This window comes from Dendrobates tinctorius, unplaced genomic scaffold (genome assembly GCF_039654945.1).
Source record: "Dendrobates tinctorius isolate UK_male_01 unplaced genomic scaffold, ASM3965494v1 ptg000120l, whole genome shotgun sequence".
NCBI lineage: Eukaryota > Metazoa > Chordata > Amphibia > Anura > Dendrobatidae > Dendrobates > Dendrobates tinctorius.
Window position 1 is genome coordinate 9747616 of NW_027361788.1, and position 17301 is coordinate 9764916.

Here is a 17301-nt window from a genome sequence, read left to right on the forward strand (position 1 = left end):
GAGCTGACAGGACACATGCAGCACGCTCAATGAGATGGAGCCAGAAGACACAGGAAGGTGTGAATGCCCCCAGGTGTGATGAGGCAGTGGGCTCTGGAGGGAGAGGTAGAGGGCAGGTAGCTGCAAGGCCAGAACCCAAGTTGGCGGAAGGGGCTGCCGCAGGGATTGTAAGGGCCCTAGATGAGTCTAAACTGCTGGGTTGTGCGCAGATGCAGGAAGGGAAACGTGCCAATGGGGTTGGGGCTGTCACAGGATAGGTGGAACTTCCAGGTCAGGAGGTCCCTACACCCAGGATGCCAAGAGACCAGGTCGGTCCACCTGACTCGGCGACTTGTGTGGAAGTCGAGGGGAGGCAGGCTCTACCCAGGGTTACAGCGGTCATGGTAGCTGTCACCAGGAGTGGGAGAGCTGGAGCCCAAGGAGCCTCACAGAGGAGGTTCGACGGTCTTCCCCCTTCCGACTAAGTGGCGGCTGAGCCAGAGAGAGGCCTGGAGCTGGGACCTGGGGAACTGACAGAAGACGTAGCAGTTTCATCCATTATGGCCACATCTAGTCAGGGGTTTCAGGCAGCATTGGAGGCCGATGACAGCCTGAAGGCCCTAAGGAGCAGGAATCACAGCCTTTCACGGACTCAGACCTTGAGCTGGTGGTCTGGGACTAGGGACGGCTGTACAGGGTGTCGGTTCAGCAAGTCACCAGAGGCATGGCCTAAGGACCGACAGTTAGTGGTACTCTAGCCGTTCTGCGCGTAGTTGCGGATCGCAAATGAGATCCCGATGGCTGGACACCATGACCAAGGCCATGCTAGCCCAGCATTTCTACTGGCCTAAAATGGGGACCGACGTGGCTGCCTACTGCCGTTCGTGTGACATCTGTCAGAGTAGGGAAGGCGGGGCGGCAACCCAAAGCCCCACTGATGCCATTGCCCATCATTGACAAGTCTTTCTGGAGGGTGGCTGTGGATCTCATCGAACCGCTGTCCATTCCCAGCCACTCCGGGAAACGCTACATACTAACGGTAGTGGATTGTGCCACCTAGTACCTAGAAGCATTAGCCTTGCCACCACTTTACTGGATTTCTCCAGAGTCGTATTTCCCCAGGATATGCTCACCAACCAAGGGACCCAGTTTATGCCGCAGCTGATTGCTTACAAAGGTACTCAAATACAGGTGCAACATCTGGAGGCCAGCCCATACCATTCACAGACTAATGGACTGTGTGAGCGGTTCAATGGCACCCAATGGCAGATGCTTAAGATGTTGGCTGACTCCTGTGGAAGCGACTAGGAACGGTACCTCCGCCACCTACTATTTACCTACCAGAAGGCTCCACAGGCCTCAACGGGTTCCGCCCCCTTCAAGCTCCGGTATGAGTGGCGTGTACAAGGGCCCCTTGCTCTGGTGAAAGAGGCATGAGGAAACTTAGCCACCCCTGGAGTGTCGGTCGTTGAGTACTTTGTGCGCTTCCGGGACAAAATGACGGCGTTGTTGCGGCTGGTGCAGGATAATATGGCCCAGACTGACCAGAAGTGCTGGTATGACCTGGACGCTTGTGAAAGGACCAACCAGGTGGGGCATAAAGTGTGGGTACTGGTCCCAGTACCACATGACAAGCTTCAGGCAGCCTGGGAGGGCCCATACCTCGTGCACTAGCGGCTCTATGACGTCGCGTACCTGGTCACCTTAAAACACGCCAGTGGAAGGAGAAAGGCCTTCCATGTGAATACTATGAAGGCCCATCATAAGCGGGAGACATGCGCCCTCCCTTTATGCAACCTTCCCGAGGAAGGAGATGCCGAAACCCTCCTGAATCTGCTCACCCAAGCCAAGGTGGGTGTAGCCACTGAGGACATAGAGGTTGGCCACCAGCTCTCCGAGTACCAACGGTCCCAGCTGGCAGATACTCTATGCCTCTTCCGAGAGCTATTCAGCAGCCTTCCCAGAAGGACCGAGTTGGCTGTCCATCACGTGGACACAGGGGATCACCCCTCGATCCGGCAGTCCGCATATCGGGTCTCTCTCGAGGTGCAGCAGCAGACGTGCCAGGAGATTGACAAAATGCTGAAGCTGGGGGTGATCCAGGCATTTAACAGCACGTGGGCATCGCCCGTAGTCTTTGTCCTCAAAAAGGACCGAACATCCAGGATCTGCGTGGACTACCGGGGGCTCTACGCTGTCACGGTCACCGATGCGTTCCCTATGCCACACACCTATTACCTGCTCGATGAGTTGGCCAGGGCCAAGTACCTGACCATCATGGATCTGAGCCAGGGATAGTGGGAGATCCCTCTGACCCACGAGGCCCAGGAGTGCTCTACCTTTATCACCCAGTTTGGACTGTACAAACCCACTGTGATGCCATTCGGCACGAAGCCTGCCCCTGCCACTTTTCAGCAGATCGTCAACACACTGTTCCAGGGACTTGAAGATATTTCTAGTGCGCCTTTTCGGCGATTAAATCTAAAATTAATCTTAGGCTGCTCTTTTATCTCGAAACACGAATCCTCACTCTCCGTTGGTCAATTATACGCTACCGGAGTTGGTTTCTGACCTGATATAAGCCTGTTGTCAGATGGGGCTTATGTCAAATGAGGAACGGGTGGCAGGAAACCATACTGTTTTAGTGAGGAACTTTGGCAATGACAGCCAGGAGGTTTATATATACACCGCTCCAAAAAAATAAAGGGAACACTTAAACAGAATATAACTCCAAGTTAGGCTGTGTGCCCACGATGCGATTTTTAAGCGTTTTTGCCACGATTTTCAGCACAAAAACGTTTAAAAATCGTGTACAGAACGCCCCCCATGCATTCCTATGGCATTCCGCACATGCTGTGCAGAATGCCCACCATGCGGGAAGTTAAGCGTCTCATGTGCGGTTAGTACCCACTGTGTGGAGGAGAGGAGACTGTTCTCCAGGCCCTGAGTACCATACCCCTGTAAAAAAAAAAAAAGAAAAAAAAAAGAAGGGGTATATTTACCTTCCGACGTCCCGCGCTGCATTACCGGCCTAAGCGTTCCCAGTAATGCCTTGCGGCAAGGTCCTGTGATGATGTAGTCTCACGTGACTCTAGCGGTCTCACGAGATCACTATAGTAACGCGAGACCAACGTCATCACAGGTCTCACAAGGCATCGCTGGGAACGCTGAGGCCCGGGATGGCGTCGCGGGATGTCGGAAGGACGTCGGAAGGTAAATATACCCCGATTTTTTATTTTTTTTTTTAATCATTTTTAACATTTTATCTTTTACTATTGATGCCGCATAGGCGGCCTCAATAGTAAAAAGCTGCTCACACTTGTCAAACACTATGTTTGACAAGTGTGACCAACTTGTTAATCACTTTCCAAGCGATGCTTCAAATCGCTTGGAAAGTGCTTGAGAAAATCGCGGTGAAATCGCACTGAAAAACCATGCGATTTCTGGGAAGGAGTCCAGTTTTCAGTGTGCGTTTTAACACGCAACGTGGGCACATAGCCTAAATCAAACTTCTGTGAAATCAAACTGTCCACTTAGGAAGCAACACTGATTGACAATCAATTTCACATGCTGTTGTGCAAATGGAATAGACAACAGATGGAAATTATTGGCAATTATCAAGACACCCTCAATAAAGGAGTGGTTCTGCAGGTGGCCGGTAACTAAGCAACAAACTTAAATTTAAGTCTTGATTCTTGAGAGCAGAACATTTTTTCAATAAGTAAATTGCAATTTTGCTCATTTTTCCAAGCACTTGATATTTTACCGATTTAATGATACACTGTCATTTTTCCACTTATAAACCTTCCCCATCATCTTTAAGATCATGTGAATGGTGCTCCTGCAACCCCTCTATATCCTCAGACCCAACATACCTCTGAAAATGCATTTTATACATGTCCCTCGCTGCATGTTAATTGCAGTCTGGACCGATGGGTGTCTCCATATTGCAATCAGCGCCACCCCAATCCCTTGTAACATCACCTTCCTCTTTGGATGTTAACGGATGACACCTCCATGTCATGCACAGGTAGAGACGTCACCCACCGACAACTAGAGGGAAGAGGCGGCGTTACAAGGGAGCGGGGCGGCACCGATTGCAATATGGAGACACCCATAGGCCCAGACTGCGCAGTTTACATGCAGCGAGGGACATGTATAAAATGCATTTTTGGAGGTATGCTGGATCTGAGGTTTGAGAGGTGTTGTAGGACACCATTCACACGATCTTACAGATAATGACCAGAGCTTACAAGCAAAAAACACAAAAAACCCACAAATAGGATCCGTGTAAAAACTTGAGAAAACCCCCTTTCTAAAACAATTTATCTTTTCCAAATTTATGTTTCAGTTTTGGAACCTAGAGAAAATATTATATATATATATATATATACACACACACACACATATACACATACACACACATACACACACACACATATACAATTACACACAATCTATGTATATAAAACTGAATGTATGTATGTGTATCACCAACCAATCACGAAACATCTTTCATTTTGCAAGAGCTGTTCAAAAGAAGCTGAGCTGTGACTGGTTGCTATGAGCAACAGTTTTACTTGCAATCAACCACTAAGCATCTCTCATTTCACCAGAGCTGGTTAAAAAGGAGCTGAGCTGTGATTGGTTGCTATGAACAAGTTTTCCCACTTGACACCTCAGCAGACACTGACATGGTGGGAGAAATCTAGCATCAATTGGAACATAAGCTCCCAGCCATTGTCTGCCCCACAGAAAGGAGCACAAAGCACTTTGGTTTTGACCCCAGACCTTAAATGGATCCCCGATATGGAAGTTAAAAACGTTCCACTCAGCTCTGTGGTTCTGACCCCAGGGTCTCTTGAAGGGATCATTGGTATGGAAGTTGGGGCAAATCCACTCTGCGCTTTGGTACTGACCCCAGGACTTTCTTAAAGGGATCTCCAGTATGGAAGTCAGGGCAAATCCATCCAGCGCTTTGGTACTGACCCCAGACCTCTTTTAAAGGGATCTCCGGTATGCAAGTCAGGTCATTTGCCTTCAAATGCCCTGGTACTGGCCCCAGGCTCTCTTAAAGGGATCACCGGTATGGAAGTCAGGGCAAATCCACTCAGCGCTCTGGTTCTGGCACCAGGCCTCTCAAAGGGATCCCCAGTATGGAAGTTAGGGCAATTGCCTTCAAATGCTCTGGTACTGACCCCAGGCTCTCTTAAAGGGATTTCCTGTAGGCAAGTCAGGGCAAATCCACTCAGCGCTCTGGTTCTGAACCCAGGCTCTCTTAAAGGGATCCCCAGTATGGAAGTCAGGGCAAATCCACTCTGCTCTTTGGTACTGACCCCAGGCCTCTCTTAAAAGGATCTCTGGTATGGAAGTTAGGGTAAATCCCTCAGCGCTCTGATTCTCACCCCAAGCCTTTCTAAAAAGGGATCCCTGGTATGGAAGTTAGGACCATTCCACTCAGCGCTCTGGTTCTGACATGGAAAAAGGTTGTCCCTCTCCACGATGTAGTGAAAACAAATTTCTTTCATTCACTTCAATCAATACAGGGTAGAGATTAAAATGCCAGAATAGAAGATATAGATGCTTGCGTTCTCAATGCGTTTCTGGTGTCTCAGTTACTATGCCCAGGCAGCACCAGGCTCTTCAGCTAGTATTAAATATATAAAACAAATACACTGCTCAAAAAAATAAAGGGAACACTTAAACAGCAGAATAAAACTCCAAGTAACTCAAACTTCTGTGAAATCAAACTGTCCACTTAGGAAGCAACACTGATTGACAATTTCACATGCTGTTGTGCAAATGGAATAGACAATGGAACAGTGTTGGGCTGTGAGCACAACCCCCATCTGTGGACATCGGGCACTCAGAACATCCTCATGGAGTCGGTTTCTAACCGTTTGTGCAGACACATGCACATTTGTGAAAACGAAAAATAGTCAAAATAAGCATAAATAAATACTGAAGAAATAACGTCAATCCAAAGAATAAGGCAAAGGCCTAACAACAATTAGAAAATGGAAATGCTCCCATTGAAATATTACACACAGAAAAAACGGAGCAGAGAACACCATCCAATAAAAAACACTAATTTATTAATTCAAACAATTGAAAATACAAAAGGGTATACATACCAATATTGGCTTATACAGTAAAAAGGAAAAGGAGGAATACTAGGTACACATGGTGATCTTGCGACCAAGGGTTATAAAGTATATAAAGCGACAATATGGTACAACATAAGTCCCGGGCAAAGTACCCATACAGGATATAAGTATTGTCTAAAGCATTAAACAGATCAAGTGCCCTTCAACATCTAACTATTGTCACTTACCCATGATCGCCAGTGCACCAATGTGCCCTTCTGTGACCCCCTGATGCGCGTTTTGCGTTAGATGCTTTCTCAAAAGGGGTGCCTGCATGGTGTGGGCTGCAAGGACAACAATCACTTGTGGATGTCAGGCCCTCACATCACCCTCATGGAGTCTGTTTCTGACAGTTTGAGCAGACACATGCACATTTGTGGCCTGCTGGAGGTCATTTTGCAGGGCTCTGGCAGTGCTCCTCCTTCCCCAGTCGGAGGTAGCGGTCCTGCTTCTGGGTTGTTGCCCTCCTACGGCTCCCTCCACGTCTCCTGGTAGCGCCTCTGGACACTACGCTGACAGACACAGCAAACTTTCTTGCCACAGCTCGCATTGATGTGCCATCCTGGCTGAGCTGCACTACCTGAGCCACTTGTGTGGGTTCTAGAGTCCATCTCATGCTTCCACGAGTGTAAGAGCACAACCAACATTCAAAAGTGACCAAAACATCAGCCAGAAAGCATTGGTATACTGAGATGTGGTCTGTGGTCCCCACCTGCAGGACCACTCCTTTATTGAGGGTGTCTTGATAATTGCCAATAATTTCCATCTGTTGTCTATTCCATTTGCACAACAGCATGTGAAATTGATTGTCAGTGTTGCTTCCTAAGTAGACAGTTTGATTTCACAGAAGTTTGATTTACTTGGGAGTTATATTCTGTTGTTTAAGTGTTTCCTTTATTTTTTGAGCAGTGTATATAAAATATAAATATAATATATATCTATGTATCTATTTATAAAGGTAGGTGTGTGTGTGTGTGTCAAGCCATGCCCACTTCACAGCCAATGGAGAGCGGCAGTGGGTTGGAATGGCCTGGGACTGACCAAGGGGATTTTGGGTGACAATTGACAGAGGAATGGAGGATTTGGTGCTCGGGAGGTAGCGGTGAACAGTGCGGGAGCAGGTAATTACCGCAAGGGAGGCCAGGGCGGGAGGCACCAGCCACGGACAGGAGGGGAGCGCAGACAACTTCTCAGCGTCCTCCCCCTCTCACCGAGCGCACTCCCCCATGTCCCCACATGACTCCGCTGCCCTCAGCCTGTCTTGGCCGGCGGCGGACGTGCGGGAGCCGGGTGCAGGTAATCACCGCACGGGGGGCCGTGGAGGGGGCAGCAGCCACGGATATGAGTGGAGACCACTTCACCTCTCACCGAGCACACTCCCCCCGTGCCCCCACATGACTACGCTACCCTCAGCCTGTCACAGCCCTGTCATGACCGAAGTGCAAGTTGGGCTCACACTGCCCAAGGGGGCTCACAATACACGGGGGTGGGGCTCACACTGCAAGGGAAGGGTGCTTACAATACTCGGGGGTGTCTGACAATATACAAGGGGTATCACTATACACAGGGGCTTTCACACTGCAAGGGGAGGGGTGCTCACAATACACAGGGAATTTCACACTGCAAGGGGTGGGGTGCTCACAATACACGGGGACTCGCTGTAAGGGGTGGGGTGCTCACAATACACGGGGTCTCACTGCACCTGTAGGGGGTATACATAAATAAAAATGAAATATATATAAAATTATAAAATATATACAGTAAATAAATCTATAAATAAAATCTAAAATATATAAAAATATAAATAAAATAATTATAACTAGCACGTGCACCGATTTTGCAGAGACCCTGAGGGCACTGTGAACACATGAAAGCAGAGACAATGCTACAATAAAATCGTACAGGTAAATTTATGGAAAAAAACCCAAATCTTTATTCTGAAGGAGAAAATGCTCATACACGTAACCACAGACATCAAGCAAATATATTCAAGTCTAAGAATCAACATTTTCACGTTTTTCTTTTTCTTGCTGCTTTGAATTTCCGGAGAGAACGACATTTACAACATGAGCCGAGCAGCTGAGTGTGATCCTATGTACAATAGCTGAGGAGCGATGGACATCATACAATCTGTGCTGTCCTGTGGCACAATAGCTACAGGACAGAGGACATAAAACTCCAAACGTAGCGTGGAACAAACGGACAGAACGCTAGAGACCATCGACTGTAAAACAATGGAAAAACAACAAAAATAATCCCAAGCTTTTTTTTTTTTTTTTCCTTCAGTCTTTCACAATGGCACAATGCTTGTCATTATTTCTACAGATTTGGCTAAACTGGTGTCCAGAACACAGGCACAGCGATCTACAGTAATTGACAGAGTCAGGCGACCATTTATTGCAAGACGATCCAACGCCGGGTGATTTTCTCCCGCGCAGGCTTTTACTTGTGCTGAGACTGTTAATTACACACTACATAAAAAACAAAATAAAATTATGAGGCTTTTGTCAAGGCTTTGCTTAAAAACTTTATTTAAAAAAAAAAATAAGCTAAATGTCTAAGTGAGCCTGTCCTCAACCATCACAGTACGCAGTCATTTTGTAGACCGCCATTAAAAACGTGGACAGGAACCCAAACGGAATTAAAATATTCCGTACTTTGGAGAGGTCTAATTTAATAGTGCCAAGAATGAACAGGACGCTTAAAAGGGATTGTCTGGTTTACAAAAACCCAATTGCACTATCCTATTAGGAAATTAAAGGGGGTCTCTTACAGGGGGTTTGTCCACCTTTGGGTACAATTTTTTTTTCCTTACTTTTTGGCTAAAAATCAACTTTGTAATTTGGTTTCATTAAAAATTTTGCACCGTTTGCCTTCTGTAGCCTGTGTTTCGCTGGCTGCAGAATCAGCTGACTGAGGGTCTGTAAGGGTGGTTTCACATTTGCGTTTCCAGCAGCGTCGACCTGTGCACGGCCGCCAAGCCCTGCCCCCTCCGGTAGCTCTGCCTAGGGGCGCATGACGCTGCATGCGACCTGCGTCCCCTATCTTTAGCATTGGGGACGCAGGCCGTGCGCAGATATGCGTTTGCCGACGCATGCGCCCTTTTGACGGTGCGCCGACCAGCGCCAAATGCAACCTGTTGCAATTTGGTGCGCTCAGCGCACCGTCAAAAGGACGCATGCACTGCCAAACGCATACCTGTGCACAGCCTGCGTCCCCAGTGCTAAAGATAGGGGACGCAGGTCGCATGCGTCATGCCCCCCTAGGCGGAGCTACCGGAGGAGGTGCGGCAGGGGCTGGGGCTTAGCGGCAGCTGTGCGCAGGCCGACGCTGCTGCTGGAAACGCAAATGTGAAACCACACTAAGTGAGCTTGCTCTGGTGGCCCTAATGGGATAGTTTTTAACTTTTTTTTTTTTACTCAGCTAACTTATGACCAAAGACCACATCCAGGGAAACAAAGAACCTCTAAAAACTAAACAATGCAAAAATATTTATATCCTCTAATACATAAATTTAAGTTTAAAAATAAATAATTGTCCCCAGGAGGTGGACAACCCCTTTAAGGGCAGGGTCAGACAGCCTTATAACTCGTGTGAGAATCGCATGGTAAACCTCATCCTGGCTGGCGGCTCTCCTGACCCGAGCTTGTCAGCTGCATAGTAATCCATCATGCTGTCTTGCTCAAGTCAGGAGAGGTGGTGGGCCAGTCCATGCAATGCAATGCGGTTCTCCCACGAGTTATATGGCCGTCTGAACATGCTGTAAAATTAGGACTCTGTTACTTCACAAAGCAGAGAGCAGCTACAAGACCCTTCTTTCTCTCTCTCTTTTGGAAAGACTCCCAAAGTCAATGCATTACAAATAGACAATGTTAATTTAGATGATCACTAAGTAATGCCTTATTTCTCCTGAGGAGGCGCTGTGGGAATAATGACCACATGCTGCCATGTTCCTCAAATTTCCAGCTAATTAGTTTGGGAAATCTTATGAACAGCTAATTATTGGGAGACCGCTGGGGATTGTAAAAAGCAGACAAGCCCTTTAAAAGGGAGTTTTCCACCATAAATATTAATGGCATTTGGATCTCTGATGATTTATAAAATCAATGACCATTTTTATGGTAAGAAAATCCGTAAAAAAAAAAAAAAAAAAAAAAAACAGAAAAACACAATTGACAAAAAAAACTCACATTTTTATAGCAGTTTATACGCCCTAACTTACTACATTTTTCTAAGTATACACAATATACACTGTGCTAATTTTAATAGTAAATCCTGACCCCTCTCTTATGACTACAGAGAACGAAAGACAGACAACTACAAAAAATAAAAAAGGCGCCAGATGAATAATTGTGTGCTTATCTGGGTCTATAGAACTTGAAACTTGCATAGGACACTTCGCTCACACAGACTGTAAAATGAGGGTTCCAGCAGTGAGTCCTTTACAGAAACACAATGGGGGATGCACATGGTTATACAGGATGGTCAAAACAAAAATATATATATTCTTTGATATTTTCCTGGTATCTATTTTAAAGGGCTAAATCACCTATTCACAAGAAAGTTGATATATGGCAGCCCACCCAATCACTAAATTGGTGGTCTGCGAATGTAGCAGTAGGAGTTTTACTACATCCGCGTACTACTGATCCATTACATTTCTATAGGATGGACGACAGAATCGTCAGCTGGGCTCAATTCAGACATCTCTTCACTATAGAGCAGGGTTCCCCAACTCCAGTCCTCAAGGCCCACCAACAGATCATGTTTTCAGGATTTCCTTGATATTGCACAGGTGAAGCAATTATCACCTGTGGAATACTAAGGAAATCCTGAAAACATGATCTGTTGGTGTGCCTTGAGGACTGGAGTTGGGGAACCCTGCTATAGAGGGTTAGGACCCAGACTCTTGTGACGAGCCATCATAAATGTATCACCTCCTCTGTCGATTGAAGTCTAAACCCATTTAACTCACATAAATGGTTCGGTAACTTTGTCAATACGTTGCATCTCATGATCCTCGATTCGGAGCTGCATTCACTAGTCTGCTGGTCGTCGTTAACGCTAGTCAGTGAGTGGGCTGTTGGATAGCTGTAACAGCTTAGCTGATCTGCTATAATGTAGCAGAATGGTAAATTTGTAGTTTATTAGATTAGTGTATGGCATCTGTTAAAAAAAAAGTATGCTAACACATCAAGGACTGTTCCGCTAGGCAGCAAAAAACGCTGGGAGATCGCAGGTCTGAAGGCTGCAGGATTGTGAATACAGCTTTGGATTATAGTACTGAGTGTAAATGAGGAGCATGTGCTCATGGTTCGGGCAGCAGGAAACCACCGACAGGTTCCCTTAGAATGTCGTACAAAAGGTGGGGTGTACTTTAACTTGCGTTCACAGTGTACACTTCTGCCATTCTTGTCTTTATCGGCTAGCGAACAATGCTCTTTATTTTTCAACACAAGTAGTATAACGTTAAACTGATGGGATTTCTTAAGACTGTAAAAAATACAGAACTTTCTGCAACTAATACACAAAAGGGAACATTAAAACCAAAAACAAGCCCAGCTCTTAGCTGTGCACGGCAGGGGGTACAGACGTGATACATGGTCATATTTAACCAAAAAAAACAGTATGGTTTCTTGGCAGCAATAGATTTGGCCAACTGTGAAGCCAAAACAGACTTACCGACACCTAAGATGCCAGTAAGATTCTTAGACCAGAGGCAGGTCCAGCACTGCTGCATGATGTCCTATCCTTTTATTACATATGGCAAAAACAACTGCAAAAGGATCAGAGACCGGTCAATCCAAAATGTCCACACATCTACTAGCCAGGTCTGACCACCAAGGGCAGAAATCTCGAGCTTCTATGACCCTTGGGTCAATTTCTCACCCACCATGTTTTACAAGCTATGTAGTCATCCTAGTTAAAGGAGTCCAAACAGGGTCCCTGGCCTCCCTTTCCAGCTCTAGGGTCCTGGCCTCCCTGCACAGCTGCAGGGTCCTTGGCTCCCTTTCCAGCTGCAGGGTCCTTGGCTCCCTGCACAGCTGCAGGGTCCTTGGCTCCCTTTCCAGCTGCAGGGTCCTTGGCTCCCTGCACAGCTGCAGGGTCCTTGGCTCCCTTTCCAGCTGCAGGGTCCTTGGCTCCATTTCCAGCTGCAGGGTCCTTGGCTCCCTTTCCAGCTGCAGGGTCCTGGCCTCCCTGCACAGCTGCAGGGTCCTTGGCTCCCTTTCCAGCTGCAGGGTCCTTGGCTCCCTTTCCAGCTGCAGGGTCCTTGGCTCCCTGCACAGCTGCAGGGTCCTGGCCTCCCTGCACAGCTGCAGGGTCCTGGCCTCCCTGCACAGCTGCAGGGTCCTGGCCTCCCTGCACAGCTGCAGGGTCCTTGGCTCCCTGCACAGCTGCAGGGTCCTTGGCTCCCTTTCCAGCTGCAGGGTCCTTGGCTCCCTTTCCAGCTGCAGGGTCCTTGGCTCCCTTTCCAGCTGCAGGGTCCTGGCCTCCCTGCACAGCTGCAGGGTCCTTGGCTCCCTTTCCAGCTGCAGGGTCCTTGGCTCCCTTTACAGCTGCAGGGTCCTTGGCTCCCTTTACAGCTGCAGGGTCCTGGCCTCCCTTTCCAGCTGCAGGGTCCTTGGCTCCCTTTCCAGCTGCAGGGTCCTTGACTCCCTTTCCAGCTGCAGGGTCCTGGGCTCCCTTCACAGCTGCAGATTGGACTCGAGCAATCATCAGGACTGGGTCTCCTTTCTTTATGAGCCCCGTGGCACCTGCCTGATCTACCTCTAGTGCAGAAATGCCTTTCAATGAACACCCAGAGGAAAAAAAAACTACAATCTGGCCCTCAGAGTGTCCATTAGATAAAAGTTTGATGGTTGAATAACCGAGCGATCGCTTGGCCCATGGAAGCAGCTATACACATTTCAGTACATATTGGTTATTACAATCATTCAACCTGGACATACATTTTCAATGACACTGGGAGGACAATGTTTAAAGGGCCTTGCATTTATTCATTGAAATCCCTGGTGTTTATATACGTACGCGTCCAATGGGCATTCATATCCGTTGGCAGTCTTACCTGAATGACTGTACATGTATATAATTGTCAATACCAGAATAGCCCCGCCCACTGGACTCCTACATACAAACACCTGGGATTTCAATGAATAAAATACAACTTAGACTGAATCTTTTCCCATAAACCTATATATTAATCTGTGCTCAGCTTTTCCTTCTGTACACCATGCTCTCCACAAATCCGACTGCGGGTACAACAGGACAGGTTCCCTTTAAGGTTAGGGTCATTGGTTAATAAAAGAAAAGGCTTCATTCTTAATAAAATGATCACAACTAATATGGAAAATGCAGAAGCAGACAGAATGGATTATAAACAGTTTTCTTCTGCCAAACTAAATATATACAGTAGATGTATTCGAAGCATCTACACAGTTTCTTATCTTCACAGTTATGTTAAGTATTAAATAAGACCCATCTGCCCTTCTGCCATGTCTGGTTTAGTAAATACTTGCATTCCCCATCACGATTCTAATTATAGAAGGATAGGGAAAATGAAGGGAGGTCAGCTCACCAGTCTCGGTTGCGATCCATAATCCTCCTGCGCACGGAGTCACCTTGATCAGGGGTGTTGACTGAAGCAAAATAAAGGATGGAATCTCCAGCGCTGGACTTCAGTTAAAAATACATCATTTATTGTAAATTCTAGTGTGAACCATGAGTAAGACCCTCTAGGTCGAAACGCGTTGGTTGGAGACCACCAGAGACCCCATCTGCCTGTATGTCCTTATCCACACTTTTTTCTGTTCGATTTTAAGAATTTACAATAAATGATGTATTTTTAACTGAAGTCCAGCGCTGGAGATTCCATCCTTTATTTTCCATCACGATTCTGGAACATCTTATCTTTATTTTGTGCCGTTCCTCTGTTATTCCTCATGGGCATTACCAGTTGAGGGTGTGTCCATACACACTGCAATGATTGGCCAGAGTCTGAGTTTGCAAGGACACGCCCCCATAATAGAATGACTCAGTCAATATTTATTCATACATTTCCAGAAGAATAAAATAAGAATGGCACAACGCCATGTTGTAAGAAAAGCAGCTCTTGATTAGTTAATTTATGGAGAACCCTAAAATCGACATGTTAGACCACTCAACGGGTCACCTTTAAGCTGAAAAATTGTGCTTTAAAATGTTAACAGACCATAGTTCACTTTGTTGCATTCTCCAATCTAAAAACTGGTAACCCTGATCCCTTACAGAAATGTGCACCCTTTTCCCTTATTAGCCGATTTTAAGGAACCCAAAGGAGAAAGGCAGCCATGCCCAGAACCACACTGCCTATAGACATAGAAGTGGGGGACAAATGGACCTAGGAGTTCCCTTTTACAGGGACCCCATATAAACATCAGCGGCTCTGACTTCTTGCAATAGATCGCAGAGGGTAGAGACATCCCTCTATAAGCCAAAGCACTCAGCCGATTGCCAAAAGGGCATCATCTACATTAGGTGGAGTCCAGTTAGCCCTTGTGATTGAGAGAAGGTCCAAGGAGGTGGCCTTCAAGCAGCATATTTTGGAAAAAGCAACTTTTCCCCAGAACCGAGCACCATTATCTGTAAGAAAGCAATGTGTTAAGCGTGTATGGACTATATCGCTCACTTGTGTAGAGGCAGGTTGGTGAGCTCACCAGTGAGCGACAGACACGTCCACAAGGAACAATAGAAACTTACGGCCTTGGGCACGGTAAGCAAAGCACCAGGAGTACCACTATGAACATTTGGACCACAATAATGCAGATAGCGGTAACATTTGTGCTGGAGAATTTAAGAGGATAATTCAAGGTCCTGATTTCTGCCCATACCAAGTATCAATTAACGCTTGTATACTGCCTACTGTAATAAGGCTTTAACGCGCCAAAATGAGTTAATGGAAGAATTTTTTCCTACGTTTTTCAGTGCTAAGTTTTGCTTCACTGATTTCTACCCAACAAGGCCAGGAGCGTAAGGTTCCCGTTTTCCAACTTAAGAGAAAAGTTGTAGACATCAATGGTAAAAATACTATATTTTGGAGTGTCTCTTGGTAAAGGGGCATTATTCCTAGTGGAAAATCTTTTTTTCAAATCCACATGGATCCCGGTTAGCAAGTGACAGAAACATGAAACCTCAATTAACTAATCTACTTTGACATAAGAAGCTTATATGTGCCGGTATCAATTCACCTTGCGACCACCTTGCCAATAGTGGCTGAAAAGCTAGCCAAATGATTATGGTCAGTGGCCGTAATTACAATGGGGAAAGTATTTGATACACTACTGATTTTGCAAGTTTTCTCGCCTACAAAGAATGGAGAGGTCTGTAATTTTTATCGTAGGTACACTTCACCTGTGAGACAGAATCTAAAAATAAAAATCCAGAAAATCACATTGTATGATTTTTACATAATTAAATATATTATTGCAAGAAATGATTATTGATCACCATAAGAAAAAACAGAGCATTCCATCCGGTTGAAGATAAAGTATCTTATGACATCTTTATTCTGCCAAATGCAACGTTTCGACCCAAAAGGGTCTTTTTCAAGCATTGATTACCGTCTGATTATTGATCACCATCCAACCAGCAAGAATTTCTTTATGAAGTCTCCTACTCCGCACTCATTACCTGTGTTAATTGCAACTGTTTGAAATTGTTACCTGTATAAAAGACACCTGTCCACACACAATCACACTCCAACCTCTCCACCATGGCCAAGACCAAAGAGCTGTTTAAGGACACCAGGGACAAAGTTGTAGCCCTGCAGAATGCTGGGAGGGGCTACAGGACAATAAGCAACCAGCTTTGTGAGAAGGCAACAACTGCTGGCACAATTATTAGAAAATGGAAGAAACACAAGATGACTGGCAATCTTCCTTGGTTTGGGGCTCCATGCAAGATCTCGCTTTGTGGGGTAAAGATGATTCTGAGAAAGGTCAGGAATCAGCCCAGATATACACAGGAGGACCTGTGTCAATGACCTGAAGAGAGCTGGTACCACAGTCTCAAACATTACCATTAGTAACACACTACACCGTCATGGATTAAAATCCTGCAGGGCAGGCAAGGACCCCCTGCTCACGCCAGCACATGTCCAGGCCCGTTTGAAGTTCGCCAATGACCATCTCGATGATGCAGAGGAGACATAGGAAAAGGTCATGTGGTCAGATGATCCCAAAATAGAACTTTTTGGTATGAACGCCACACACTTTTTGTAGGAAGGACGAGTACAACCCCAAGAAAACCGTTCCAACCATGCAGCATGGTGAGGGAAACCATATACTTTTGGGGTGTTTTTCTGCAAAGGTGACAAGAAAACTGCACTGTACTGAAGGGAGGATGGATGGGGTCATGCATCATGAGATTTTGGCCAACAACCTCCTTCCCTCAGTAAGAGCATTGAAGAGGGGTTGTGGCTGGGTCTTGCAGCATGACAATGACCCGAAACACACAGCCAGGGTAACTATGGAGTGGCTCCGTAAGAAGCATTTCACGGTTCTCGAGTGGCCAAGCCAGTCTCCAGACCTGAACCCAATAGAAAATCTTTGGAGGGAGATGAAACTCAATGTTGCCCAGCAACAGCCCCGAAATCTGAAAGATCTGTATGGAGGAGTGGGCCAAAATCCCTGCTGCAGTGTGTGCAAACTTGGTCATGAGCTACAGGAAACGTCTGACCTCTGTAATTGCAAACAAAGGTTTCTGTACCAAATATTAAGTTCTGTTTTTCTATTGTATCAAATACTTATTTCATGCAACAAAATGCAAATTATTTATGTAAATATCATACAATGTGACTTTGTTTTTTATATTTAGATTCTCTCTCACAGGTGAAGTGTGCCTACGATAAAAATTACAGACCTCTCCGTTCTTTGTAGGTGAGAAAACTTACTTTTGAATCAAATACTTAATTTCCCTAGTGTATTATCTATCTGCCCCATGAGAGGAGCTAAACTTCGTGATCATGTCTAAAAATGTTCTTGTCCATTAAAGGATTATTTCCAACATTAATCACCTACTTATTTACAGGATAGGTGTTAACTAGCAGATTAGGCCCCCCAAGGGTGGGGCTCTGACATGCCTCATTGGAAAAAAGTGGTGGCGCTACGTTCTGGAAGGGGGTCCCCAGCAGTCAGACCCA